Here is a 27412-nt window from a genome sequence, read left to right on the forward strand (position 1 = left end):
AAAGCATGAGAGAGGGGAGCAGGGAGGACTTTATCTCTGATCTTAGGTGTGTTATTTTAGATTTCATTTATTTATTTAAGGCATGCATGAGGTGGGAAGAGGGGCGGAAGGGGAGAATCCCCTCTGATGAGCACGGAGCTGGAAGTGGGGCTCCATCTCATGACCCTAAGATCGTGACCTGACCTGAAACCAAGTCACCATCCAACTGAGCCACCCGGGTGCTCCAGAGGTTGCTTTTATTAATTGATATGTCCATGGCCAGAGGGTCCTCCTCTTGTAGTGACAGGAGGTGGCTGCCTTTCTCCTTTCCACCTGACCATTTCCCTGAGTCACTTGGTAGTCCTTTGGCCCAGCATTTGGGAGGAGGGTCACTATGAAGGAGCATTTGGCTGTCCCCAATGTGTAGGCAGACTCACTCACATGTCATGGAGCCCCCAACCCCTTCCTCTGTGCAGATAGGCAGGAGATCAATCCCTTTTGGATTGGGCAGAACCTCTCGCTGGGCACTGAGAAGGGGTCTGGTCTTAAAATACATGGAAAACAAGGATCCAGTCCCCTCCTTCCTACCTCACCGTCAACCCAGTGATAATTGGGATTCAGATCTAGCTATTAGAGACCCATTCCTGGAGGGTAACATGATCAGATCAAAAGATGCACCCGGAGATCTAAACTCAATCCAGATATACATCCTTTCCTTCCCTGTGAACCTGTGGAACTGGATGGGCTGAGTATGTACAGAAAACCTGCCTACCTGTGGATCCCTGGGAGGGTAAGACAGTGACTAGTGACCCCAGCTGGAGCACCGGGATGGGAAGAGATGAGAACTCTTGCTGCCCCTGACATGGCCGCAGCCATCACTAACACCAGAGGATCTTCGGCTCCCCCAAATCTCACTGTCCATGGAAGAGAGAGGAGATGTCCAGGGTCTCTCTCTACTGCAAGATTTCCATAAAAGAGTAGCATTCCCATTCTTTCTGGGTGTCAACAGGGAAATATGTGAGGGCCATTCTCTCATTGTAATCTCCACTGGACAAACCAGGAAGAGTCAAGAGCTTGTCCCCTCCCCTCAACCTTTTCTCCTTCCTCTCACACTTCTATGCCCTAGGTTTGTCTGTGGTAAGTCCTGCCAAAACATACCCTTTCCCAGCTTTCTCTGGGAGTCATCAGATTAGCCTTTCTCTTGGGAGTCACCAAATCACCCTCTAAGAATGAGCTATACAAAAGCAGCCTGTTTTCACTTGGCAAAAATCCAAGAAAAGGTGTTGGCAGGGTGTTAGTCCCCTGAGAGTGCGCAGCAATGCTAAGCTCGCCAGGTCTAGCCAGGCAGACCTCTGTAACTAATGGCAGGATGCCCAAGGCTCTGAGTTCAAGACCAACCAAGGGTCCAAAACCCAGAGCATCCAAGCAGGTAGAAAGGGATTGTAGATTTCAATGGATAAGTCAGGGTAGGCAAGAGTCTGGAATCCAAAAGTTCAAATAGGGCAATGAAAACTTGATTCTAGGGCAAGGATGGTTGAGTGAGGGGGATGCTGAGGCACGGGGGGTACATGAGATTATTTGAGCAGGCAAAAATTTGGGGGACATTCCAAGGTCTTCCAGTTAGGACAGGGGCAAGCTAAGGGTGACCTTAGAAAATGAGGAGAAGGAGATATTGGAGGTCTTAATACTTATTATGGTGATGGTAGAAGTGGTTGTGGCTGTGAGGCTGATAATGATAGGGATGGGATGATCCTGGTGATAGCAGGGTTGGGGTGCTGGGCAGTCCTGATGGTGGTGGTGGTGATTGCTGCTCTGAGGATAAAGGGAGTAAGTGGAGATGGTTGCCGTCATAGTGAAACATGGTAATATTGAAACTAGCTGTGCCGAAGCAATAATTTTGGGGGTGATGGGAGTATCACTGGGTGGTGGTAATAATAATTATGGTCACAAGTGAGGTGGCTGTGACTAAGGCAGAGATGTCCAACTGTCCAGATGCAGTACTGGGTGACAAGGTTTGCATTGGTTAATATGGACTCCCTTTGTTTTAGTATTATTGTTCTTTTCTTAATCCCAACAAGTATGTGGGATGAACCTGATCCTTCAGGTGAGCTCTAGAGGAACGTGTGGTGGCCCCGGGCTTCTCTGAGCTAGGAGGGAGGACCCCTTCTCCTACTGCCTTTGTGATCATACCTGATTACAGGCCAAGTGGTGACTGGAGGGAATCCACACTCCACTTACATTTCCCTTTCTCCATCTCCCTAGGGGTCTGCTTGTTTCCTAAAATAACCCTTCTCCAGGGTCCAATATAGGAAACTGAGGTAGAGAGTATTTTTTCCTTGTGGGTTGGAGCCAGAGCATATGAGTATGGCAGACATCTGGCCACAATTGGGCTAACTGCCAAAAGGCCCTCTTTGTAGCAGTAGGAGCTCTGGTCACCGTAGCTACGCTGTTCAGCTCAGGGCTGGTCCTCCGTCCCCCACTGGCTCAACCTCTGGGAGTTCCCTTAGACCTGTGCTGGCCAGTCCTGTCCCTATGAGCCAAATGTGGCTACTGAGCACTTGAAATGCAGCTAGTCCAGTTGAGACAGGAGTGTAAGACATACACCGGGATTTGGAAGCTTAGCATGATGAAAAGAATGGAAACTATCTTTTTAGTAATTGTTTAGATTGATCACATGCTGAAAGAATATTTTGGACATATTGGATGAGATAAAATAGATTATTAAAATTCACGCCACCTGTTTACTTTTTAAAAATATGTCTATTAGAACACTTTAAAAACACCTGTGGTTCAGATTGTACTGTACAGTGCTGCCTTAGGTCATTTTCTTTTCCTTTGTTTGGGGAAGCAAAAGGAAAGAAGCCAGGCAAATTACCAAGTGACAGTGGGTTAAGCACATAACCAGCATGTTTCTCTCTCCCATTAAGTCCAAGCAGAAGCAATCCAGAGCAAAGAAGGTAGCTGTACTCCACAGTGTCAAGGTCACTATCTCCTCCTCTGTTCCTGCTATACTGTCTTCAATACATGGTCTTATCTTGAGCTCTAAGAGGGATGCTCTAGTTCCCATGTCCATTTTACACCGAGTGAAAGGGGGAGTAGAGGAGGTGGAGGGTGAACTCCTTCGTTTTAAGGGCTGAGGCCAAAAGGTATAACATGACTTCTGCTTGCATCTCATTGGCTAGAATCTAGATACCTGGACACACCTAGCTGCAAGGGAGTTTGGGGAATGTAGTCTTTTTTTTTTTTTAATTTTTATTTATTTGACAGAGAGAGAGATCACAAGTAGAGAGGCAGGCAGAGAGAAGGGAGAAGCAGGCCCCCTGCCAAGTAGAGAGCCTGACTCGGGGCTCAATCCCAGGATCCTGAGATCATGACCTGAGCTGAAGGCAGAGGCTTAACCCACTGAGCCATCCAGGCACCCCAAGGGGAATGTAGTCTTAAACTGAGTGCCAGGTTCCACCTAACACTTTGAAGGTTTGTTATTTTTAAAAGCAGGGGAGAGGGGCACCTGGGTGGCTCAGTGGGTTAAGCCTCTGCCTTTGGCTCAGGTCATGATCCCAGGGTCCTGGGATCGAGCCCCGCATCGGGCTCTCTGCTCTGCAGGGAGCCTGCTTCCCCCCCTCTCTCTGCCTGCCTCTCTGCCTACTTGTGATCTCTGTCTGTCAAATAAATAAATAAAATCTTTTTTTTTTAAAGATTTTATTTATTTATTTGTCGGAGAGAGAGAGGGAGAGAAAGCGAGCACAGGCAGACAGAATGGCAGGCAGAGGCAGAGGGAGAAGCAGGCTCCCTGACGAGCAAGGAGCCTTATGTGGGACTCGATCCCAGGACACTGGGATCATGACCTGAGCCGAAGGCAGCTGCTTAACCAACTGAGCCACCCAGGCGTCCCAATAAATAAAATCTTGAAAAGAAATAAAAAAATAAAAGCAGGGGAGAATGGATATTGGGGGAGAACCAGCAGTCTCTGCTACACTCAGAGTGAATCATCCCCCAGGCACACACATCCTGCAGATCTGAGCATAGAGCCTTGGGCAGCAGGAGACTAGAGCAGATAACCTCCAAGAAAAGCCCATTCCTTTGAAAGAAAAGTCTTTAATAAAGGCAGCCCAAATCTCAGCATATTCCCAGATATTCCTCAGTCAGAAAGGTTTTAAGAGGGGTAAAAGAGGCCAGTTTGGGCAGCAAAAGGAGAGTGAGTACCTATGTGTGGCCAGGGATGATTATTTGAATTCTGAGCTTTCTTGCTTGGGACAGTGACTATGATTCTAATATTTTAGACATTTATACTTAAGGTCATCCCTGGTCATGTGAGGTGGGAACAATGGCTTCAAACCCATAAGTAGGCTCTGTTTATTAAAAGCTTGCTTGCTTGCTTTCTTGCCACCTGTGACCACTTCCACCTCAGTCAGGTACCCAGGGCTGGCAAGGAGGTGGGCCTCGGAGATCCATGAGACCCGTACTTAAGGAAATGTTCTGATTGGGGAGTCAGGAAACAACCAAGAACGTCCAAACAGCCAAGGAGTAAGCACAGGCTGGACAGGACACTGGGCATGGCTTTGACTTTCTCTTTGATCCAGGTCATCTCAAAAAAAAAAAAAAAAACTCTAGAAAAGTACACTAGGTGTCCATGAAGGTGGGGTCTAGGTCTCTCATCGCCCCTGCACATTCCTGCAGCCTGGTCCATAGTAGGCCTCTGATGAGCATTTGCTGAGTGCATGAGTGCTGGGATCAGGTCCACTCTGGAGTTGGTTCAGAGTTGATGTATGAGGAGAGCCTGCAGAGATTTCTTGGGTTTTGAGGTTGGGGGCCACGCAGCAGCACTCCCACCCTGGACACATACCCCTCCTTCTCAGGGGCCCCAGCTCTGGACCTGCAGTGCCATCTTTCACAAGATCTTCCTTCCATGACTGCTAAGCTGACCCTTATGGGGGCCTGGGCGTGTTGAGCAGAGAGACAGGGCAAGTGGAGGCAGTTCCTACGAGGTGCCCTGTCTCAGAACCCATCCTCCTGGCAGACCCACCTTTGTTCTCAAACTGAGATAGGGCTTCCCAGACTGCCTCCTCCTCCGCGCAGCCCCTTTCTCACTCAACAAGGGTCAGATAAGGAAACCACAATCAGCTCTATGAGAAAGCCTGGCCGGATGGAGAGGCCCACACCCTAGACTTCCCCCTCCTCCCATACATCTTGGTGTCAAACACATTTTATTTCCTCACGTTTGGGGGCTCAGGGGCTTCCCCTCCAGGATTACTTCCTCCTCCGGCTTGTTTTCCAGCTGGAGACTGGAGGAGCCCCACGGCAGGGGGGCGGCTCCTCTGCTCTGGCCCTTGAGGCTTCAAAGGGCCCAGAGTGGAATGCCAGCTGGGGAGAATGCCGGCCTGGGAGGAGGGGCCCAAGGTATGGGGCTCTGGATGGGGTCCCCCTACTCACTTTCAAATCCCCCCCTCGTTTCAACCCCTCGTTGGCTAAGGGGTTCTATCTATGGGCAGAAGGTGACTTCAGAGGTCAGAAATGGGGGACTCCCTGCCCCCCCCACCCTGGGGCTCAGAGAAGGGCAGGAAATGCACCCCCCATGATGGATTAGGTGCCTAAGAGCCATGGAGAGCTCATGGCTGGGGAGACCTTCTCCCTTTTCATGGGGCTCAGATTTCACGATTTGGGGAGGGAGGAGGGGTGAAATTATTAGTAATTTGTGATTAAGTCTTTTCATGGATATTTTGTTTCTTTGTTCTGTGATGTCGCCTGGAGCCATTTAAAAAATGACTTAATGACAAAAAAAAATAATTGCTCTTTGTAACTAATGACTGTGTCAGAACTTGGAAATCACCAAAGCCTCAGAAAGTAGAAACCGAGACACAGGCGGGTTGGGGGTGCTGCTCTCTGAGGACCAGGATCAGCAGTCTGAAGTGGCCAGGGATCTAGTTGTACCTGGGCGGTCCCCTGCCCTTCCCTGGAGCCAGCCACCACACCGGGCCTAGGACCTTCAGGCCTAGGTTCCCCCAGGAGACTTTGTTCCTGCGTCAAGAAGAACAGTGAGAAAGCCTGAGGCCATCCTAGACTGTCCCTGCTGGCCTTGCCTTGGAGAAGCTCCCTCCACCATTAAGTCCTCCCAAAGGGACTGCCCCTCAGGGGTGGGGGAATGAAGGGGTCAGTTGTGCCCTCTCCCCTTCACTCTCACAGCCTGGATGGAGCCCTACCGTTGCCCTGGGATTCTGAACTTTTTAGGGTCTTGTCTATTGCTCTGTGTCCCCCAGCTAGACTGGGCACTGCCTGGGGCAGAGAAAAAGCCTTTCTTTCCTGGTACTCCTGCCCCTCCTCCATGGGGTGAATGTATATGAACCTCTGTCTCCACCCTGAACTTGGGCCACCCGAGCAGCAAACTCAGCTCAGCCCTGGTTTACTTCTGCCCCCCCCTCCGTCCCACCACCTCCTCCCCCCCGCCCCCCCCAAGCTGCCTCCCGCAGCCTCTGGGGAGTGGGTCGGGAGATGGGGAATTGCTCACGCAGCAGATTCCGCTCCTGTTCCCTTCCCGGCCTCGCTCGGATCTCTCCCAGGGGGAAATGCTGGGGGGGAAAACCCGTTAACTTGTGCCTTCTATTTGGTTTTCCTCTGGTTATTGTTTAAAATGCAGAGATTATGAGGTCAAACTCTCCCAGCCAATATTTTTCTAATGAAAAATGTAGTAAGGCACGACTGAGTAATCTAATCTATAAGTTAAGCGTTCCACACAGCAGCGATTTTCACCGACAGAACTTCAATAAATCTTGTTTTGAGAAAAATGATATGAGGCTGATGTTCTATTTTTGTCAATTTGAATGGACTCCCCTGCCCCCCTAGTCCCCAGAAACACTGCATTGCACCCAGCCAGTCTCCCTCCCTCCCTCCCCCAGAGCTGGCTGGATGAGAGGGGGGACAAGAGGGAGAGGGTGGGAGGCTTGAGTTCTGGTCCCGCCCGGAATCGGAGCTCTGGGACTGGAGGCGTCAGTTTCAGCCCACCTGGCCTCTGTGGCTCTCCTCCCAGTAAGGGGGTCGGTGGAGGAGATAGGGGTCCTGAAGGGAAAGGCAGCCAGTGGCCTAGGAGAATATGTCTTCCCAAGCCAGAGGATCGGGGTTACCCAGGCAAGCCTGTCTCCCCGCCCCAGCTGTCCCAAGGCTGAGCAAAGAATGAGCAGCAGGCCTCGCGCCTTCCCTTAACCCCCAGCAAGCCTCTGATGGATTTGGCAAGAAAGGCCTCACCTCAGGCAGAATTCTTTCGATTCATCCTTGAAGCTGCTGCTTCCCTCAGTCTGACTTGTACTGAGTGGACAAAGTGTACAAAGCAGAATGTGGTGAACAACCCCCACCCCCGCTCAAGGATGCGTGTGTGTGTGTGTGTGTGTGTGTGTGTGTGTGTGTGTGTGTGTACCTGCATGCCCCTGTGTGGAGGGCTCTGGGAGGTAGTTCTCTCCTGACGGACATGTGGGTCATAAGCCTGTCATGGATGATGGCTTCCAGGGAAAAAAATCAAGAAAGATATTTCGAGCCCAGGGAATATGTGGGAGGCTGGGAGAAAGGGTATGGAGGGGCCGTCTGAAGAAACTGGAGAAGCTGTAAGGGCAGCCAGAAAGGATTATGGCACTCATCAGAGAGAAATCAATTAGGACAGATTTCAAAATGAGGAGCTCCTCCCCACCCCTCGCAGCACAGTCTGCTAAGGGGAGTGCACGCAGACGAAGGATGCTGGGATGGAGAAGGGTTTTTCTGGGTGGGCACCTGGCACCATTTAGGTTTGGAAAAGCCGGGGGTCCCCTCCGTCTGAGGTCTGCGGGCACGGGAAGCCGAGACAGAGGGAACTTGACTTCTCAGGGTCCAGAGGGGCCAGGAGAGAGGGGATGGCTGGGTTGGGGTTTGCCGACCAGAGGACTGAAGTTCTGACATCACCAGTGGCCACTTGAGGCCTCAGTTTTGTCACCTGTAAATGAGGAAAATAAGACCCATGCTACTTGCCAAATAGCAACGTTAGCAGATCAAATGAGAAGATACATATGAAGCTCTGTTTAAAGTACTGTACAAAATGAGCGATTTTTTAAAGTTCATTTTTTTAAAGTCATTCTCTATACCCAACGTGGGGCTCGAACTCACAACCCTGAGACCAAAATTCACATGTTCTTCTGACTGAGCCAGCCAGGTGCCTGAAAAATGAGCTATTGATAGGACTGTTACTGCTTGGGGCTCAGGGAGAAGCACTGGGAGCAACTGTTAAAGCCTCGTTGTTCGCTGGGTCAGGTTAAACGGAGTTCTGATGCTTGGCCCCTGTCACCAGCCTGCCTCTAGAGTCTGGGCTTTGAGATTTCCTCATGGCACAGAAGAGGAGTTTTCATGCTGCCATCAGCTGCCTGCGTGGGCCAAGGACCACTGGTGGGGAGGTGGTCCTGGGCGAGGCAGTAGGCTGGGGGCGTGCACAGTCAGAACAGGGACCTTGGTGGCTGGGAAGAAGGCCTGGGACAAAAGGAGTTGCTGGGGGAGAGGGGAGGGCAGTGGCCCCTTGTCTCTCTGTTGAATCAGGTTCAGGCATGGAGGTTGAAGGCATTCCCCTTTGTCCGCAGGCCCTCACCTGGGGACAAAGACTCCCAGAAGCTTTCCAGGTGAGGGAGGGGTAGTTTGTTTGTTTGTTTGTTTTGTTTTTAAGATTTTATTTGACAGACAGAGATCACAAGTAGGCAAGAGAGGCAGGCAGAGAGAGAGAGAGGAGGAAGCAGGCTCCCTGCTGAGCAGAGAGCCCGATGTGGGGCTCCATCCCAGGACCTTGGGACCATGACCTGAGCCGAAAGTAGAGGCTTTAACCCACTGAGCTACCCAGGTGCCCCAGTTTGTTTGTTTTCAAAGATTTTTATTTATTTATGACAGAGAGAGCGCGTGTGCGTGAGGGAACACAAGCATGGGGGGCTGGAGAGGGAGAAGCAGCTCAGGCCCAGGGCTGCCTGAACCGAGAAGCAGGAGGTGGTGCGGGATGCTTGAGGCTGGCCGAAGTGGCCAGGAGCTGCCTGAGCAACCACAGAAACCCTGGAAACCCCCTTCCCAAGGAAGATGTGGGGTGAGGGAGGACAGAGCACGGACTTCCTGTGTGACTAGGGTGGGGGATAAACACAGAGCAAAGACTCCCCTTCAGTCTCTCTGCACCTGAGGGGTGGGGGTGGGGGAGGAGCAGCTTCCAGATGGAAAGGGGACCCCAGTTTGAGAGTTCCTATGGCCTGGCCCAGCCCTCCTCTTGCCCCTAGAAAGGCCCCAACCTCTGGCTGGAAAAGTCACCACAGTTACAGCTCCGTAGACCGTGTACTAGGAACTCTCGAAAACTAGGGGGTGGAAGGGAGAGAGGGAAGCTTGTGGACTTTATGCTAACTTATGCCATCTAAAAATCGGATTTTCAAAGAATTTTAATCACACAAAAACCATTTTTGAGATATAATAGCAAGAAAAAAGTAGGATACAAAGCATTAGGTGTAAAATGATATTTATGAAACAAAAATAAATCTATAGATTAAACAAAAAGACTAGAATAAAGCCAGCCATACAGAGCGATATAGAGATGTATTATGGGTGTAAGAATATGTATGATTTAATTTTCTTTATATTTGCCTATAGTTTCCAAATTTCTCCCATCAACATACAGAATTCAGAAATGATGAAAAAGATTAAGAAGATCATGCCAGGGTCAAGCTGACATTCCAAAGGCAGACCAAGAACTTTTGCAGACCCCAAGCCCACTGTCTCCTTCCCAGGTCTGTTGTGGTGATCCTGGGTGGGCCCCCTTTATGGCAGCCCATGGGGGAGGGGCAGAGGTTCAGCAGCTGGGAGTCAGCTGTGCCTGAAGACAATCCCGTGTCCAATGGGAGGCAGGGGGCTCATTTCCGAGCTGGACAGGGTCCAGGTTTTAAGGACCCAGGCTGCCAAGCAGCTACCTGAGTCACCAATGTTCACAGCTCTTCCTCAACCCCAGTCGTGCAAAAAGAGGGCAGAGGCCTCAGAGTCAGCCTCTGTCTGAGGGTCTCTAGTCCCTCCCCCAGTAACTGCTTCTGGCTTTCAGATAGAGGAGAGGGGGTGAAGGTAGCCTCAACCCTAGTTCTCTGAGATTCACTGAGGACCTGGATTTATGGAGATACATTCGGGCCTATATTCATCCCTTTCCCTCCTTCTGTCCATTCCTGTTCCAAAGCTCCCAAGGCCGGGGACTCTGCCAGGAGAAGAGAGTTGCTGGTTAGAGCTGGGAGGGGGCTCCATAGAGTCTGGTTAGGAGTTTTGGACCAAGGAGTCTCAGTTAATCCCAGCCCAAGGATTAGTAAAAATATGGCTAAGAAATTCTAGCCCACCTTCAAGTATTCAGGTGTGTTAAACACACACACACACACACACACACGGCTTTTTAGAACATTTATTTATGAGCATGTGTCTAAGTTTGATTTCAACCTCACTAGAAGTGAAGAGATCTATGAGAGACCAACGAAAGGATTAGCTTTTGGTAGATGCATTTAGAGGAAAGCAGTGGTTAGAATTGTGGTTAGGATGGACATACAGAAATAAAGCCTGGACAAAATGAATCACATCCTCACTGACAATTGACAAGGTAGATGGGAAACTGATTTCTGAGAAGAAAAGGCTCTGTCCCAGACATGTTGAGAATCCTTTTGTCTGATGGTTGGAAACACTGGCTTGGCTTCTGCTTTGGGGCTTGAGGCTCAAGCATGAAACAGTTGATATGGAAATTCTGGGTTCCTGTGTGCCCAAGCCTGTGCCAGGCACCAGGGTGAGAGCAAGACAGTGGGCAGAAGTTGCAGGGAGGCTGAACTGTCTCCATGCAAGGGAAAATTTCCCAGCAAAAGGATCTGTCCAGGTAAGTGCCTCCAGAAGTCCCAAGTTCCCTCTCATTGGAGGTCCGCAAGACAGGAGAGGAAGCAGGCAGACTGGTGGTAGAGATATTTCAGAGCTCTTTACCCAAGTGCGGAACCCGTACCTCTGGCAGGATGCCAGATGATTTTCGATGGTGCATTGACAAGACATTAAATCACCCTGAATCCCATAGTGAGAAAGTTATTTTCTTGTCCATTTCTTTCTCCCCCCCTCCCCTTTTCCCCCCACCACTGAATGTTAGGTTCACAGGACTGGATTAATCGTATTTCTCAGTAGATGACAAAATGTCATCTTGGTCCTTGCATGACCACTTTATTATGTAGTTTTTATTTTTATTTGTTGTTTTAAAATAGTATTATAAGCACCCCATGAATTTATCATCCAAAACAAAATCTAAGACCTTGACAGTAACTAACAATGAAGCAAATGGTCCCCCCATCCCCTTCCCAGCCTCTGACCTGAGGCAGCTGACGTCCTGAATCCCGTATTCATCATCTCTTTGCTTTCCTTTTAATATAGTTTAATACAGTTGTACCTTTTTGTACCCCTAAAAAGGTTTTTTTTTAATACTTTAACAGTTTTTAATTTTATTTTAAAAAAATGGTATCAGGCTGTATGTAAATTTTTTGGATTCACTATTTCACATAAGATTATATTGCTGAGTCATCTATACTGTTGGGAGCCACTTAAATTCCTTTGTTTTGACTACAGTGTAAAAGGTGGAAGCAACCCAGGTGTCTACTGGCCGATAAACATGATGTAGAATATACATATGGGGGAATATTATTCAGCCTTTAAAAGGAAGGACATTCTGGGAGAAGCTTGCTGGTTCTGTTGGAAAAACATATGACTTTTGATCTTGGGGCTATAGATTTGAGCCCCATGTTTGGTGTGGAGATTACTTAAAAATATAAAAAGCTTTGGTGCACCTGGGTGGCTCAGTTGGTTAAGCATCTGCCTTTGGCTCAGGTCATGATCCCAGGGTCCTAGGATCAAGGCCCGTATCAGGCTCCTTGCTCAGTGGAGAGCCTGCTTCTCCTTCTGTCTGTTGGTCTGCCTACTTGTGCATGCTATGTCTCTGTCAAATAAATTAAATAAATAAAAATCTTAAATAAGGGGCGCCTGGGTAGCTCAGTCAGTTAGGCATCTGACTCTTGGTTTCTGGTCAGGTATCAGAGGGGAGTCTGCTTGAAAATTCTCACCTTCTGCTCACCACCTTCTCCCCCTGCTCACACAGGCACTCTCCTCACTCTCTCTGAAATCAGTCAACCAATCAATCAATCAATGGAAGTTCTGACATATGCTATGACGTGGATGAACCTTGAAGGAATTATGTTGAGTAAAATAAGCCAGGCACAAAAAGACAAATACTGTGTGATTCCATTTACGTGAGGTCCCTAGAGCAGGTAACTTCATAGAGACGGAAAGTAGAATGGCACTTGAATGGCGGGGGCGGGAGGGGAATGGGGAGTTACCGTTTAATAGGGACAGAGTTTCAGTTTGGGAAGATGACAAGCATTCTGGAGATGGAGGACTGTGATGGTTGCAAAAACAGTGTGAATAGAATTCATGCCACTGAACTGTACACTTAAAAATGGTTAAAATGGTGACGTTTTATGTTATGGATATTTCCGCAATTAAAAGATACACGCATTTTCCATTGATGGGCATTTTGAGTTGTGTGTGTGTGTGTGTTTAAGATTTTATTTATCCATTTGAGAGAGAGAGAGAGAGTGAGAGGGAGCATGAGAGGGGAGAAGGTCAGAGGAAGAAGCAGACCCCCCGTGGAGCTGGGAGCCTGACTCGGGACTGGATCTTAGGTCTCCGGGATCATGACCTGAGCCAGAGGCAGTCGCTTAACCAACTGAGCCACCCAGGCACCCACATTTTTGAGTTGTTTGATTCTTCTAGTTTTATCAAAGAGGAAGTCTCAGGTTGGTGCTAGCATATCTTTAACGCCTCCCTAATGCGTATTTCTCGTCCTTGCCTTCTTGACGAAGAGAGAGGAGACCACAAGCCCAAAAGCTCTGTCAGCAGGCGGCCGGGGTGGGGGGTATCCAGCCAGGACTGAAGATCATAATTTTAAATTTTCCTTATTTTTTTTAAAGATTTTATTTATTTGACAGACAGAGATCACAAGTAGGCAGAGAGACAGGCAGAGAGAGAGGGGGAAGCAGGCTCCCCACTGAGCAGAGAGCCCAATGCGGGGCTTGATTACAGGGCCCTGAGATCATGACCTGAGCTGAAGGCAGAGGCTTTAACCCACTGAGCCACCCAGGCGCCCCTAAATTTTACTTATTTTTATAATTACTTCCCTTTTTGGGCAGGTGAGGGTTGGTTTTATGGTTACTGTAGTGCTATAAAGTTTTTTTTTAATAATAAGTAAAAATAAGAAGTTCTTTTAAAGAAAAATATGAAGTAAACAACATTATAGGCGATGTTGGGACATGGCATGGGTTGTGAAGCTGGTATGGGGGTATGGGGGTCCGTCACTTTTCAGAAAGTTCACCTTCTGCCCCTTTGTTTACAAAAGACCTACATCACTACCTGTTTTCACCAACTGAAAGAAGTCCAGAGAGGATTTTCACTATCATGAAGAGAAGGGAAAAGCAAAAATAGTGCTCAGAATTTGTTTTGAGCCCCACCGGGCTCCCTCTCTGGGAACCACACTCAGCATCTCTCTGCCTCAAGCCTGCCTAGTTTCGGATTGTGTCTGGGAACATCTGTGCTTTATCCTGATTTATCTTGTGCCTCCATTAGCATGATGTGTCCTAAGGTATCAGAATAGCCTGAGAGGTTTGTCTTAGGGTCAGGGTACACTCAAAATTTTTCCTGTATAAATTAATGGCAATTGCTTCTTTGTTTTACGCCATTTTGGCTTATAGAAGGTTTCACAGGAACGCTCTCTTTTGGGATAGAAGGGGAAACCGTGCTTGAATGCTGAAGCTTGGAAAACATGACTTCAGAGTTTGAACAGACTCTGGTTGAACCCGTGACCTCGGAGGCCCTTCCAAGGTTAATGGTCCCTGTTATTCTGGTTGTATAGAAGGTACAGGGCATGGGAGTTCAATTAGTGCTAGAATGGTCAGAGAAGGCTTTGTGTAAGAACTGGGACATGATCTTGGCCTTAAAGGATGAGTAAGATTTAAGTGAAAAAGAGGAATTGAGTTGTCCCAGGCAGAGAGAATGGCATGAACAAAGACATGAAGGTGAGACTAATCGAGGTATGTTTATGGGCTACTGTGTTTGCTTGGTGGAAGCAAAATATAGTGATAAAAAATAAAGAAAAAAAAATAAGAAAATTTGGATGGGCAGTGGAGGCTAATTGTTAAAGCCTGAAGAATCCAGGGAGAGGACTTTAGATTTAATTTGTGAGGGAATAGGGAGCCATAGAAAATTCTTGAGCAGGTGGGTGGCATGATGAAGAGAACCAGAGCTTGAGCAGGCACCACCTGGGTTTGGGTGAAAGTTTTCTTTTTTGTTCAACCTGGTGAGACCACTGCTTCATCCACTCATTCCTCAAATATTTCTCAAAGGCCCCCTCCACGCCATGTACTAGACACTGCCCTGTAGATTCAGTGATGCACAGAAACATTATTTATTCCTCATTGTCCAGAGCTCTAATGGGTGAGCCAAACATTAATGAAATAATCACATAAATGAGTGTAAAATTATAAGTGCAATAAGTCTAATCAAGCAGGTGTTCCCGATGCTCTGAGCGCATCTAGCAGCAGGGAAGGCTTAGCTGGTTTAGGAGTCGAGGCAAGGCTGTTCTCAGGAAGCGATGTCTGCGCCGCTATGAGGGGGATGAGAAGGAGTTAAACAGGTAAAGAGACAAGCATTCAGACAGAGCAAGAACACGCCCAAAGCCCCATGGCCTGCAGAAGGAGGCATGGAGAGCCCCAGCCGCAGGAGGACTGGAAAGAAGGTCATTGTGGCTGAGTCTCGGGGAGTGCAGGGCAGTGTGCGAGGAATGAGGTTCAGAGGTCAGCTGAGGCCAGACTACGCCAGAGCCCAGCTGGCTTTAGGAGAGGTGGAGGCCTATATCCTTAGAAGAAAGGGGAGCCATTGATATGATCATATCAGGGTCCTAAAAAAACAGACAAACAGAAACACCCCCCAGACGTGCTGGTATTTGTGAGGCCAGGCCGATCATGAGTGGCTGTCTCTGAGGCCGCCCCAGTACCCTCCAGGCCCCAGGTGGTTTCTGGGAACTTGTCTCGGGAGAGCTGCAGGAGGCTGAGGCAGGCCTGGGGTGGTGGTCAAGTAGCAAGGGGAGGGGGATGACTGAGGGTCAGACAGAAGAGAAGTCCAGGAGGAGGGCGAAGGGGTCTGTCATGATTGGGAGAGGGGGACATGGAAAGCACCAGTGAGCGGGTCTTGCAGGCAGAGGAGGAGAGAGGCTGGACTTCGGAGAAGGCTGGGCTGAAGTCACCCACTGCAGCAGTGACCACATTTGCCCAGGAGAGGGCTCCACTCTGGGAAAATAGCTAAGTCTGGAGGACTCTGATGCTCTCTGATGGTCCCTAGGGAAAAGATAACCAAGGGCGAGGTTTTAGGGAGCCATGTCATGGCTGGAGGCAAGAGGGCCAGGGACAGTGTTTGGGGACTGGCCAGATGATGATGGTTGAGCAGAGAAATCAGGTGAGAGGCAAGAAGGGGACCAGCAAGAACACAGAGCCCCAGTGGCTAGGATTTATGAGTGGGGACAGAGAGGAGGCCCTAGGCAGTTTGGGTGACCAGCAAGCCTGGGAGGCTCTGGAGGCTCAGGCTTGCCAGCCCTCAGCAGGGCAAGCACTGTATTTTGATTTTGCTTTCTCCTAGCTGTGAAAGGGGGTTGGAAGTGGTAGTAGAGGGGAGGTGAAAGCAGGGAGAATATCGACCAGGATGATGGGAGCAGACCCTTCAACTTACCCTCCTCTTACCCCCTTTTCTTTCTAAACCTTCCTAGGCTGCAGAAAAATAGGGAAACTGAGGAGAAAATTCTCTCTAAAAGGAGCCAGAAAGGGGGAGAGGAAGAGAAGAGAAAATCTGAACGAGAACCCTATGCTTCTTGTCATTATTTCTAAGAAGATGGGGAACAAGGTAAGTCTGGAGACCTCAAGGTTTGTGTGCACATGCACGCACACACACACACTCAGACACCCACCCACACTCACTCATACATACTCTCACACACATTCATACTCATACATCCCCAACACACACTCAAGCACAGTCCCCTTCTACCCCAACCCCCCCCAACACACACACACTCAAGAGAACCCCAAGCAGCAGTTCACAACGGCCTCTGATCACTGTGGGTGTGTGTGTGTGTCATGAGCACCTGCTAGCAGAAGTGAGTGGCTCTATAGTGTGTGTCGTTGTAAGTAAAAGATGCAAGTCAGAGAAGTGACTCGCAGGGGGGCAGGGATGGGGGATATCTCAACATGTGATCTGTGTTTCTGAGGGGACGAATGTCATGGTTTGTGCATTCATTCATTTCTTTATTCCTTTAGGCATTAACTCAACAAGGTTATGGGGGGCCACCGTGTCCCCCAAGCACTGTGTGTGATTAACAGTGAACCACACGGACACTATTCCGGCTCATGATCTAATGGACTCCACAGAAGACGGGCCTTCCGGACACAACTGGTAAATTCCAGCTGCTGGGGAGCTCAGTGTGCCGTGGGAGCCAGCAAGAAGGGAGGTGCCCAGAGAATTTGCAGTGAATGGGGTCTGCACCTTAATGCCTGAGTATAGACCCTGGTCTGGGGAGCCTGTCTAGGATGGGAGCTGCGAGTCAGCAGATCGGGCTGTGTTTGGATGGCCGCGTGGGTTGGGGGGGTGCTGGGTGTGATATGTGCATGTGGATATGCCAATGTGTGTGTGTGAGTAGGTGTGAGGTGTGTATCATTGTCAGAATTATCAGAGCAAACCAGCTCTTTATTACATGTATAATTTCCCTGTGTCCCATTGGGTCCCTCTGTGCAGGGGGAGCTGGAGTGGAACTAAACCAAATAGGGGATTTATTGTAGCAACTTTGAGGGGCTTCAGCAGAGCTTCAAGGGCTGGCAGGCTAGGGAGGGGAGTGGGGTCCACCGGCAATGAAGGAGAATGGAGGAGGGAATGGAGGGGGTGATGGGGAAGGGGAGGAGGGTGTCAGCCATCTGGGAGGGTGGGAGATGGGGGTGGGGAGGGAGACAATATTGACTGGGCTGGGGACAGGGACCAATGCCTGGTGTCCATCCTCAGAGATGGAGTCTGGGGACAAATCCAGGCACTGGCAGTTCCCTGAAATAACCTGGGGCAAGAGAAGACAGGGGTATGGGGATGCCTGATCCAGCCCAGTCCTGCTGGGAGGAGGGGTTCAAGCATGAGAGCCTGGCTGCACAGCCTCCCCTTGTTTAGCGGTATTCCCTGCATCTTCTGGGTGGAAACTGACCTGGAGTCATCTCGACACTGAGTTCCAATCTCAGTTTTGCAGTAGGGCAAGTTACTTCTCAGAGTGGTATAATAATTGGGGTGATCATATTACCTTGTAAGGCTGTGACAATGATCACAGTAATACATAAAGACTTTGACACCTTGTAAGCGCTCGATGAAGGATGGCTTTGTATTAAAGTAGTTGGATTTGTCCATATAGTGGCATCATCTATAGGCCAGTCAGACTACGCCTCTCCCACTCTTTAGGTTCAAACCCAGCCCCCTTCCTTCCCAGGCCTCTGAGCTGAGCCAGACTTGGGTGGGCAGCCCCTTCTCCCTGCTTGGGGCTAGAGAAATGTTTCTGAATAACAGTGTCCATTTCTCTGGCTGCCCCCTTCAGGCAGGTTTCTATCACCCGTTTCTTTTTCCTTCCCTCTTTGACTTAATTTTTCCCTGCTCAGCCAAGTTAAGCCATCCATGCTCATTGCAGAAAGTAAGCATAAAGAAGCAGGAAAAAGAAACCTCTAATCCCGCCATGAGAAGCAATTATACAAACTGGTAATGTTTCTCGAAGGCTGCTATATATCAGGCATTTTTTTCTATCGCTTTGGATGCTTTATTTCATTTCATCCTCCAGATAACTCCGGGAAATGGTCCCTACCATTGTCCCCACTTAACCGGAAGGAGCCAAGGCACTGAAAGGACCCAGGTCATACAGCTGGTAAGCAGTACAGGAAGGAGGCACTCCCAGGCCAACTACACTTGCCTTCCAGTCTTTTCACTGTTCTGCTTTCTGAGGACTTTCCATGGGCTCCCTGTAGCCACTACTGTCTTAGTTGAGCTAGACCTCAAGCTTTCACTTTACAAATGTTTGTTACTCATCTTCTCCCTCCCTAGCAAATTGCTGGGCTCTGCTAGAAGGCAGGAGGCACGTAAAGACAAGCATTTCCAGGCCCAGCTTCCAGCAGCCCCTCAGGACTAGAACCAGAGTCCAGTGTTCTGGGCCCAGTGATCCAGGGGAAGCCCCAACAGATGCCTCCAGCGGGGGCTGGTGAGGAACCACCCCCCCAACCCAGCTGAGCTACCTCCAAAGGCCCACTTTCCATCACAGCGCTCTGGCTTCCTCTGGGACATGGCCCTACCTGAGGCCCAGGATCCCACAGCTCTGGGTGCTGCAGAAACAGCATCTCTCCCCTCCATCCACCCAGCCCACTTGCCCCCAGATGAATCATTCCAGCACATTCCATTATGTCCCTGGTCCACTCAGAACCCATGGTACTCAGTTAAGTACGAACCCTTCGACTGCTATTTAGGGATGGTCTCGCTGATCTAATCTCCAGCTGCCTTTGTGGGGTTCCTTTCACCTGCGTCCCCATCACAGGAACACCCCAACTGAAAAAGGCCTCCTTTTCAACAGCTCTCGTCTTTACCTATCAGGACCCCAGCTTTTTCTCAAATCCTGGGATAAATGTCTCTTCTTACAAAAAACGCCTCTTCCTGATCACGCCCCCCGAGACGCAATGACCACCAATGTACCTTTTTCTTTGCATTCCAAGTTCTTTCTGCTCTCAAGGCATGGACTCAGGTTGCCCACGGGCATCATTATTCAACAGAAGTATAACGTATCCAGCCAAGCGTGGTCATCTTAAGTGAATCTCAGATGAATTTTTCTCACACTCGCACACACACGTAACCTCTATCGAGAGGGCACATTTCTAGCACCCCCGAGTGATCTTTTGCGCCCCTTTCCCCTGTACCTCCTATTCTGACTTCCAGCCTCTTCATCCCAGATTGCTTTTTGCTGGTTTTGAACCTTAATAAGTAAATCATATAGTATATGTTCTTTACTCTTTTTTGTCCAACTTATTTTGTGCAATATTATATCTGTGAGGTTTACATACGTTCTTGCATAGTTCAGCATTCTGGTCTTTTTCCTTGCTCTGTAGTATTCCATTGTGTGGCTATACCAGAATAGGTTTACCTGTTTGATGGTGAATGGACATGTGGGTTGGCCCTGTTTGGGACTATGACAAAGTCAGCTGCTGAGCACTCTCACACATGACTTTTGCTGAGCATAATCATTCATTTTTCACAGGCATATACCCAGGAGTAGATCTGCTGAGTTGTAGGAGAACCTTGACTTTAGTAGGTACTTCCAAGCATTAGTCTAAGGGGTCCTCCTACCAGCGTACACTCCCCGAAATATACGTGAGTTTCAGTCACTCCAGTACCGCCAGTCCTTTCATTCTAGCCATTCCCACAGGTATTACAGTTGTTTCTTTTAAATTCAAAATAATAATGTTTATCATCTGTTGATCAGATGCGACGCTAGGAACAATTCTAGAAAGTAGGTATTATATCTCCATTTTACAAGTGAGGCTCTGAGCAGCTTGTAAGTTGAATAAGTGACAGGGACGAGAAGTAGTAGAACCAGAATGTGAACGCACAGCGGTGACACTAAAGGCTCTGTTTGTCCAAATGCATCATGTTGCCTCTCTCCTGCAATGCAGTAAAGAGCAAGACCCTCATCTTACTCCTCTTGAGACATGATGTGGTACTGAAGGAAGAGCTTAGCTTGAAGTCCGCAGACATCATGAAGGAGGGGCTTCTGCCTCTGGGAAGACCCATCTTGATGTTCTAAATGATAATAACTGAGTAGATTTAGTTGGAATCTGGCAGGATGCCCTTAGACTGAGAGTACCTGGTTACTTGAGAAAGGATGGAAGAAGGGAAGGAAGGAAGGAAGGGGGGAGGGAGGGAGGGAGAGAAGGAAGGAAAAGAACAAAGGTAGGTTAACTTACCACTTGTAATCAGCTTGGACCTCAGTTTCCTCATCTGTAGAATGGAGATAGTAATACTGCCTTGGCTAATGAGAGACGAGAGGCAGTGCTTTGTCATTTGTAAATTGTCAGTTTTTTAAACTGATAGAATTTTTTTTAAAAGATTGATTGATTGATTTGTCAGAGAGAGAGAGAGTGAGAGTTTGAGTACAAGCAGGCAAAGCAGCAGGCAGAGGAGGAAGCAGGCTCCCTGCTGAGAAAGGAGCCTGATGTGGGACTCCAGGACCCTGGGACACCCGGACCCTGGGACACCAGGATCATGACCTGAGCCGAAGGCAGACATCCAACCATCCAACCAACTGAGCCCCGCAGGTGCCCCTAAACTGATAGAATTTTTTAACCATAGCTGTCATCTCTGGAGCTTTATAAAATATATGGATTCCAGAGGCTCAACCCTGAAGATACAGATTGGCCGGATTCAGGGTGAGGCCTGGCCATGTACATTTTTCTTTTTAAGATTTTATGTTTATTTCTTTATTTTTAAAGACTTTGTTTATTTTTTGATGGAGAGAGAGAGCATGAGCAGGGGGAGCGGCAGGCAGAGGGAGAGGGAGAAGAGAGCTGCCCGAAAAGCAGGGAACCGGATCCTGGGCTTGATTCCAGGACTCCGGGATCCTGACCCAAGCTGAAGGCAGTCGCTTAACCAACCCAGCCACCCAGGCACCCCAAGATCTTATTTTTAAGATCTTGAACTCAAGCTGGAGGTCAAGAGTCACATGCTCTGCCAACTGGGCCAGCCAGGCGCCCTTGGGCATGTATAAAGAGTTTTTTAAGGTGACTCCAAGGCTGAGCTAAGGGTGAGAACTGCTAGGGTAAAGATATGTATGAATATCATTACCGCTGAAGTTTTATCGTCATTTTTGTTATCTTTCAGGACGGGGTGGAATGGGGAGACACCTTCCAGAGAAGTCTTCTGCAAAGCGTGGATGATCCATTGCAAATGCTTAGATAAGGGCCACCGCCAATATCTCTATGCCCTGGCCATCTTTGGCCTGGAGTCTCAGAGGCAAGTTGGTGAGTGGGCGGATGCGTGTGTGTGTGTGTGTGTGTGTGTGTGTGTGTGTGAGAGAGAGAGAGAGAGAGAGAGAGAGAGAGAGAGAATATGTGCCTGGAAAGGGCAGTGAGAAGAAAACAAATCAAATCATGCATATTGAGAGGAAGGGACTGGGGCCAGAAGAGCAAGCAGTCTAATTCCTGAGCTTAGGCCTATGGACATTTATCCTCAAGAAACAAGCAAAAGTGACCCCGACTTGGCTTCTGGAAGAGTAGAGCTGTTTCTGTTACCCTGATTTGGCCACAGCTAGAGTCTGAGTCCATCTGTCCTGCCTGCCCTTGACTGTTGAGCTGGGGAGATCCTGTGATCTAGCCTGAGAATCTAGCAGTCAACCCTCTTCTTTCTGTTAGCCCCCCTCATATCCAGGGCACCCCAGGATATTATCCATCCCTAAGTGGTCCTAGAGGGGGAAGAGCAGGGTAAAGACCACCTCATTTCCCTCTGGTCCCACTGGCTTGCTCTTTGCCCAAGACCAGGCCAAGTTCTGGGTCTCTTCCACTGTCTATACTCAAGAGGGCGGCCTCGGGACCCTATGGATTAAGCTGGTGCCTCTGCATGTCCTGGGGTGGGAGGGGGAAGAGGTCCTGCTATAGCTCAGGAGAGGATGTGGGAGAGAAAAGAGGAAATAAAGTAGAGGGCGGGATTAATGGAGTGGCTTCAGGAGCTAATAGCACCATTTACCAACATCTCCTCCTCTGACTCCCATCCAGGGGGAAGCTGGCCACAGCCGGGAGGCAGAGTAGCCAGCTCCCAGTCCACCTCTTTGGGATCCCAGGGCTGGAAAGAGGCAGAAAGTCTGTCAGGGTGGAGAGAAAATCTCTCTTCTCTTACATCCAAACCTCTGGAGATAACCCCAGATCTCAGCCCCTCCTGTGAAGAGCAGAGCCTTCCCCAGAGTGACCCAGCTTTGAAGCCGCCAGTGGTTAGTGGTGCATCATTGGATGGTGTTTTGGGGATTCCCCCCATCCCGGCCATCTTCAACCATTTCTTTCAGCCTGTCCTCATGCCTTGCCCTCCTTTCTCCCAGGCCTCCTTCCCAGAAGCTGACCTGGAGCTGGATTTCCAAATAAACAGTAACTAATTGGATTAGAAGCTGATAATATTGTTGACCTTTCTTAATGTCTGCTGGCTGTCTTTCCACCACACTGAGGCTTAATTGTATGGGGTAGGGGGGGAGGGTGGGGGACTTCCAGGAGTGAAGTGTGACCCCTGTTAACCTCAGATAAAATGGGCTCAGCGTCTTCCCAACTGCCTGTCATCCCCCACGGAGCAGGAACACACACATGCTCCCCCTGTCATCAAATAATTACACAGATGATACACACATGCATAGGCATGCACGCAGAGACACAAATATGAGACACTCAGAGGCAATATGCATCCTCACCCACATCCACATATGGCACACACATGACTTTGAACAAAGATCATATATGTTCACAAGTGACACTAGATGCTACATGTGCAGCACTACATAGATGACGGACAAGTGTCCTCACATACACAGAATTACATTTGCAAAATGCAAGCACCAAATATACATGTAGACAAATGTAATTACATCCAGGAGGCAAATGCAGAATTGGTGTCCTCATGAATGCACAGGTACATACGTACATGCAAAGACGAGCACGTGCATAATCATACGTATGATGCTTAAGTAAACGAGCATGCATGGTACATTGCACCTCCATACACACGTATGCATACCATGCACATACATTTGCACACGGGGGTGGGGGACATGAGAACCCCCGCCCCCACCACACATGTAGGCAGGCCTGCCCACCGGACACCCCTTCTCTTTTATGATCTCTGCTGGTTCCACTTTCGATTTGTTCCCAGGTTCTCTGGCTCTATGTCTGTGATCCAGAGTTTTGGGTGTCTTGGAACTCTGGCTTGGGCTCTCTGAGTGTCTCCATCTCTCAGTATCTCTGTCATCCTGGAATCTACGTGCATCTCTGTCATCCTGGGATGCTGAAGTTGAAAAGGCTTGGCAGGTAGGGTGGTGGGGAGCGAGCGAAAAGAGGAGAGATAAAGCGGGGGTGGGGGAGAGGATGGAGACGAGGGCCGGGGGAGAGGACCCGGAAAGAGGGGGCGGCGAGGGAAGGGGAGCGAGGGGCGGGGGAGGGGCGCCTGCCTGCGCACAGCAGATGTTGCCGCTCCGCGGATGGAGCTGTTAATGTAAGTGGAGTTTCTGCAATGGTAATTAGGAGGGCCCTCATTACCCTGGCGGAGCCGGCTGAGAGCCGATAAAGCCGAGGGGGAGAGGGGCCGACATCAGGGTAATGGGGGAGCAGGGCCATTGAGGAGCTGGAGCCGAGCCGGGACCGCTCCGCGCGCAGCTGGAGCCCGGCGAGAGGGCCGGGGAAGGGGGGCGCGGACCCGGCCTGCAGCCCACCGAGGAGCGGGGCTGAGAGCGGCGAGGGGTGCGCAGCCGCTGGGTCTGCGTACGTTCGCGCGGGAGAGGCTGCCCGGGACGAAGGACGAGGTGCGAGGGCCGCCTCTGACTGTCTGCCAGAGGACGGTGTCGAGGAGGTTTCCGGCCGGCGTGCCCCTCCGAGCAGCCCTGGGAGGGGACATCCACAGAGGCCTCTGCGCCTCAATTCAGAGAGCCCGGTGGCTGGACAGAGGTGGGGCGAGAGGGTGGGGATATGGGAAGAACACCGTTCTCCTCTAGTGTCCCGTCTCGCTTGCCCCTGGGAATCTAGGACTCTCATCCAGAGTGACCAAGACATGGACTCTAGAATAGAAGAGCTAGGAGTAAAGTTAATGTCCAGATAGAAGGCTCCAGAATGTCAGGTCACAGACTCTGGAGGAGACCAACATTCAGGAAAGGGAAGTAAAACAACATTCACGGAAGGAAAAGCCCCAGTGTCCCCTCCTCCCCTCACAGGCTGTCCTTCCCTGCCTCCCCTGCACCCCCACCCTGAACCCCAGGGGAGGGCCCCAAAGCCATGAAGGTGCTGGAAGCTGAGTCCATTTCACTGGGAGCACCTGGCTTCTCTTCAGTGCTCTGCAGGAAGGGGGAAGGAGGCAGGGAGGACAGTGGTGGCCAAAGACACCTGCCGTTCTGCTCCTCAGTCAGGAAACCAGAAGCCGTCTCCAGAGTGGGGGTCCAACGTGGAGAGCCTACTTTGCTATTTACCCTCCTCACCGCCCCCCCCATATTCCAGGATGAGCCCCCAGTGCTTTACAGACCAAAGAGCCAGCAAACCCAGCATTCTCAGCTGACTGAGAGCCATCTCTATAGGACATATCAAGTCCCCTTCTCCTCCTGCTCCCCCTGCCCCAGGCCGGACAACCCTGGGAAGACTTCCAGGAAGCAAGGAAATCTGCCGGCCGGGCAGGGAGAGGGGAATTGTGGGGACCTTTGCAACCCGCAGCAGAGGGCCCACCATCCCCTCTTTGAACGGCGTCTATGCACAGCCCATCCCCCACCCCCACCACCTGCAGCTGCTTTCAGAAGCCCAAGGTCATTGACTCCTGACGCTCCGGTTTTGCCAACTTCCCAAGAACCACAGAAGCCCCTCCGTTATGGAAAGCGTGGAACAGAGTGAGCGGCTTCTTTTCCTTCAGGCTTTGAGGAAGGTGAAGGATGTCCTGCCAGTGCTGACCCCAGAGGTAACCACATTCCCCCCATGACCCAAGACATGAGTCTGGGAGCAGCGTGGGCTGGGGCAGGGGGTGGGGGAGATCCCAGTTGCTCCTCCCCTCTTTAGCCGCAGTGGCAGAGCAGGGGTTAACGGGGAGAGGCTGTGAGGCTGGAGCAGGCGGTGGCTCCCGCCTCCTCCTCCCGCCCCCCCCCCCAGAGTTGCTGACTCTTCCTTTTTGTTCGGGCTGACAGCGAGCACCTGGTGTGCTCGTGCTACAATATTGTTCCTGCCTCCCTCCCCCCAGGCCCCAGGCTCCCCTCTCTCCCCTCCCCCCTCCCCATCCGCCGGCAGCCTTCCCCTCTGCCTCCTCTTCCCCTAGCCCCCTCCTGCCTATAGCCTCCTAAGTGCCCCCCCCACACCCCACAAGCACCGACCCTGCGGTGTCAATAAACACAACATATGCTGCCATTACTGTGAAAATCCTGCCCTCTACTCCATTCACCCCCTCAGCCTGCTGGCCCGCTGGGATGGGCTAGGGAGCTACAGAAAGGTCAAGTGGGAAACATTTACTACCCTCTCTCTCTTTTTTTTTTTTTTTTAATCTGCTCAGCCCCCAGGCCCACCTCCAGCCTTGAGAGAGGGGAAGGAATTGGAAGGGTGTGGATGGGATTAGGGTAAGGGTGTGGGGAGACCCATGTTCTCTGCCCTTCCCACTGAGCCTTCCCAGTGATGATAACAGGTGAGCACCATCGTCTACCCTGCACACCTCATCAGGTCCGGAGGGGATCCAAGTGAGGCCCTGTTAGGACCCCCGCCCCCCAGACAGCCTTGTGGCTGACATATTCCCCCCCAACCCCAGGGCTAGAGGTGGTTGTAAGGGTCCCATTCCCTTGCAAGGCCAGCAGTCATCTCAGCTCCTGGGGACTTTGGACAAACCAGAGGCTTCTCCAAGTGGGGCTGGGCTTTAGAAAGACCTTCTGAAAGGAGCCAAATACCTCGGATGGCTAAGGGAGTGGCCTGGCCTCAGTCTGCTCAGCTAAATCACCAGTTCCAAGACAGCAGGGAATAATAAAGATAAAAATAATATAATAACAACAGCTAACATGTATTGAAGGCTTATTTATGTACCAGGCATTGTGCTAAGCACTTTACAGGCTTTATCTAATTTGTTCCCCGTAAGACCCCTGTGGGGAAGTTACAACGGATATCCCCATTTTACAGCTGAGGAAAACAGGCTTAATAAGAATAGTGGGCATTCATTGAGGGCTCACTGCCTGCCGGGCCCTCTGCTGAGTTCTCTACATACAACGTCAATGACCCTATAAGTTTAGCACCACTATTAGTGCCATTTTACAGAAGAGGAAACTGAGGTTCAGAGAGGGTCAGTAACTCGCTCAAAGTCACACAGCCAGGAAGTAGAACTTGGCCAGGAATTCAGGTCTAACAGCAAAGCTTTTGATTTTAATCCCTATGCTTTCCTGACTCCTGTCTCTGTTTTCCTCCTTCTACAGAAGCCCCAAGGCACACCCCTTCCCCCCAAAATCTAGCCCCATGGATTGGACAGATAGTAGGGCAATGGGGAAAGGACAGCCAGAGAAGAGTGGTTAGAGCCCGATGAGATAGAGTTCGGACTCCTGTTCTTTGCCCGGCTCTTTGCTTTTCCCTCTGTCACTCCTTGCTGTTGCTGGGCCAGTGTGCTCACTGTCCCCCAACCCCCATGCCCAGCCCCATTCTGAGGTTTCATCGTGGACACGCAAAACGCCCCTTTAGGCTCCCAGAGCACAAAGACATTGTGCTTGGCTCTGCAGCTCCTCACTTCTGAGACTCCAGTTGCTTTATTGATATTAACTTAACAGCCCCCCGCCCCGCCTTCCCCACCCGCCCTGGCCCAGTCTGACGGGCAGAAATCTGCTGCCTGGGCACCACCCTGACCTCTCTCTTCCTCTTTCATTATCTGCTCCGGGCACCAGGGAGCCAACACCAAAATTAAAACAATAACTAAGCCCGAAGTGGACCCAGCAGCCCCCAACTCCCACCCCAAGGGAAGGGAAAAAGCCACAAAAACACCTGGAGAGGAGAATAATCAATGGAAGGGGAGGGGGTGACCCACTCTCACGCCAGCCCCCCCCCCGTTAACCCTTTATCCCCTGCACAGCACCAGGACTCCCCCATTCCGGTCCCTCGCACCCCCTCCTATAATGAAGCAGCAGCTTTTGGCGATGCTCAACCATTTGGTGCTTTGGGATTTGAACAAACAAACCTGGGACAGTAAAGTCCCCCAAAGCCCATAGTCAAGGGTGAAGACCCACAGAGGACACCCGGTGCTATCACAGCAGGAAGTTCCTTCTTGGGCAAATTACCGGAGAACTGATTGATCACTTAATGGTCTGTGCTAAACGCATCTGAAGTGCCCTCCCTTATTTGATTCTCACAACAAGCCCACAAAGTAGGTGTTCTTGGTGTTTGCATTTTTCAGAGGAGGAAACTGAGGCCACACAAGCTAAAGAACTTGCCTAAACTCATGTTAGCTAGGAGGCGGCAGAATTGTGCTTCGACGCACCCACGACTGTTTTCACAGCCTACAGTTAACCATCTTGCTGAGCTGTCAGCACCCATCTCTCCTGGTGTCACTGGCGTCTCATTAAACAAGCAGG

General features: G+C 50.2%; 1 long non-coding RNA gene across 5 annotated transcripts in view; it reads left to right on the forward strand.

Moving 5' to 3' along the window:
• LOC125084894 (uncharacterized) overlaps positions 1 to 22259 on the forward strand; it is a 45867-nt gene extending 23608 nt beyond the window's left edge. For 3 of the 5 annotated variants that reach the window (XR_007122729.1, XR_007122727.1, XR_007122730.1), the window contains 5 exons: positions 13749 to 13878; positions 15815 to 15948; positions 16362 to 16497; positions 20983 to 21122; positions 21873 to 22259. This is a non-coding gene — a long non-coding RNA (uncharacterized LOC125084894). Of the gene's footprint in view, positions 1 to 13748; positions 13879 to 15814; positions 15949 to 16361; positions 16498 to 17905; positions 17990 to 20982; positions 21123 to 21872 lie in introns of all 5 variants that reach the window. The other 2 variants (XR_007122731.1, XR_007122728.1) reach the window with 2 other exon arrangements.
• Positions 22260 to 27412: the final 5153 nt, after the last annotated feature.

Source organism: Lutra lutra, chromosome 14 (genome assembly GCF_902655055.1).
Source record: "Lutra lutra chromosome 14, mLutLut1.2, whole genome shotgun sequence".
In the NCBI taxonomy this organism is placed as follows: domain Eukaryota; kingdom Metazoa; phylum Chordata; class Mammalia; order Carnivora; family Mustelidae; genus Lutra; species Lutra lutra.